We start from the raw sequence: 2,500 nt of genomic DNA on the forward strand, positions 1-2,500 counted from the left end.
ATTCGGCGCTGGGCTCTTCCCTGTTCACTCGCCGTTACTGAGGGAATCCTGGTTAGTTTCTTTTCCTCCGCTGACTAATATGCTTAAATTCAGCGGGTCGCCACGTCTGATCTGAGGTCGCGTCTCGGAGGAGGGCGAGGGAGCGCCCCGCGAGGAGGGTCCCGAGAAGGGGAGACGCGGAGACCGGCGGCCGACCGCCCCGGGCCCCCCCCCGTCCCCGCGCACACGCGGCACCCCGACCGACCGACCGACCGACCGACCCCCGACTACCCGTCGCCCCTCCGGGAGGAGGCAGCGGCGGCGGCGGCGGCGTCGGCGGCGGCGGCGGCCGGCGGGCGGAGAGGGAGAGGCCGAGGCGGGGCGGGGAGCACGAGCCGGCTGCCACGGGACGGACGGGGCGCGGGGCGGCGGAGAGGTGGACGTGGGGGCGGGGGGAGGATCGGGGCACGCGCGGGCGCCGAAGCCCGAACGGGCGACGGGCGCCTCGCGCGCCCCCCTATCTCCCCCCTGCCCCCACGACCGCCCCCGCCCCCGCCCCCGCAGCGGGAGCTCCGGGGCGCGAACCGCGGCACGGCCGCAGCCCGGGGGGAGAGCGCGCAGCGGCGGGCAGACGCCGCGGCGTCCCGCGGGTCACCGCCGAGGCACGCGTCCCCGGGGCGCGGACGCGCACGCGGACTCGGCCTCGGGCGCGAACCGCCCGTCCCGACGGGGCGAGAGCCGCGGGGGGTGTGGCCGGGAAGCGGGCACGGGCCGCGGACGCACGGCGGCGGGGAAGGCACCGCAGGCGTGGGGGTGGGGGTGGGGGGCGCCAGCCGGGCGCCGAGAAACGCCGCCGCCGCGGCGGGCAGGACGGCGATCGACGGCGGACCGGAAGACGCGACCCCACCCCCCGCCACCACCGCGGGCCCCCGCCGCCACGTGGCGCGAGACCGTCCCCAACCCCCGACACCCCGCGGGCAGCAACACCCAAAGGCCGCTTGCGGCGCGAGGAGGCGCTCCCAGGGCGGAAGACCGACCCCAGAAGGCCCGGCAGGCCAGGGGCCTCGGCGCGACCTCGCGGTCCCCTTCTCCCTTCTCGCGGGCAGCGTCTCCCCCCACGGCCACAGAGCCTTCGGGGGGACGCCGTGTCTGCACTTAGGGGGACGGAGGGCCCGGCGGGCCCTGCGAGGACAGCCCCCAGCCGCGCACCCCGGAGGGGCGATTGATCGTCAAGCGACGCTCAGACAGGCGTAGCCCCGGGAGGAACCCGGGGCCGCAAGTGCGTTCGAAGTGTCGATGATCAATGTGTCCTGCAATTCACATTAATTCTCGCAGCTAGCTGCGTTCTTCATCGACGCACGAGCCGAGTGATCCACCGCTAAGAGTCGTACGAGCTTTGTCAAGCGTTTCGCTTCGGCGGGAGACCCCGCCCCTGGCACGGCACACGTCCCGCCACCCCTGGCTCCCTCCCGGGAGGTGGGAGCTGGGTGGGAGGGTTGCCTCCGGCCGGCCAAGTCAGACAGAACACAGCAGAACGGAGGGGCCGGGAAAGGTTTCACACGACGGGGCACCCGGCGCCAACACGCCAGGGTGGGTGCGGGCACCCCACAGGCGCCCGGGGGGTTCCCACCCTCCCCCCAGGGACGCGGGAGGGGCGCGCGCACGCGCCGCACACGGCCACGGGCCACGCGACGACCGCCGGGCAGCCCCCTCCCGACGGCCGCGGCGGCAGTGACCGCGGCGCGGCACGCCGCGCGCCACCCCGGCCCCTCGGGGGACGGCGGAGTCCGGGGGAGACGGGAGGCACGCCTCCCGCCTCCCCGCGGGCCCGACCGCCCCGACCCCAAGGCGGACGGGCGACCCCCCCCAGGGGTCTTTAAACCTCCGCGCCGGGACGCGCTAGGTACCTGGAGAGGGGGAGGCGGGCGAGGGGCACGGCGCGCCCCCACGGGCCACCGCCCCGACGCCGACCACCGACCGCCGACCACCGCGTCCCCGCCCGCGGCCGCGCACGGGCCTCGGCGCTGCCGGCCCGTGACACACGGGGGGCCCCCGCCGCGCGCCGGTCGACCGCCGCCCGGAGGGCCCCGCCGGGCGCCAGACAGCCAGCCCCACCCGTCCCCCCGTAACGGGGCAGAGCCCTTTCCCCACCGCCGCGCCCTCACACGCCCCCCGTACGGGCCCGGCCCCGCCGGACGCCCCCATCCTCTCTCCCCCAACCACCGGGGGTGGGGGGGGGCCCCTACCCGCGCCCGCGTTCCCGGGCACCCTTCCCCCCACACCACCACCACCGAGGGCAGAGGGCAGGGGGGCAGGGGGGCTCCGACGGGAAGCTTGGCGCCCAGCGGGCAGGGGGTCGAGAGGACGGGAGAAACCGGACAGAGACACACAAGCCGCCGGGAGGCGTGTGGGGGGGGTGGGGGTGGGGGCGGGACAGAGCCCCGAGGCCGGGAGGGCGCGGGGAGGCGCCCGGCGACCGCGCGGCAGGCCCAGAGCGGCGGGACGACCGGCGACGACCGGC

The 2,500-nt window shown here is 77.5% G+C and overlaps 2 non-coding genes across 2 annotated transcripts in view; both read right to left on the minus strand.

The window, feature by feature from the left end:
• Positions 1-120, minus strand: part of LOC138072424 (28S ribosomal RNA) — a 4,915-nt gene extending 4,795 nt beyond the window's left edge. Inside the window, exon 1 of the ribosomal RNA XR_011144313.1 lies at positions 1-120. This exon is cut by the window's left edge and continues 4,795 nt beyond it. This is a non-coding gene — a ribosomal RNA (28S ribosomal RNA).
• Positions 121-1,213: 1,093 nt separating this feature from the next.
• On the minus strand, positions 1,214-1,366 carry LOC138072422 (5.8S ribosomal RNA). Its single transcript, XR_011144311.1, has one exon. It is a non-coding gene; the product is annotated as a 5.8S ribosomal RNA (ribosomal RNA).
• Positions 1,367-2,500: the final 1,134 nt, after the last annotated feature.

Source organism: Capricornis sumatraensis, unplaced genomic scaffold, assembly GCF_032405125.1.
Source record: "Capricornis sumatraensis isolate serow.1 unplaced genomic scaffold, serow.2 scaffold32, whole genome shotgun sequence".
NCBI lineage: Eukaryota > Metazoa > Chordata > Mammalia > Artiodactyla > Bovidae > Capricornis > Capricornis sumatraensis.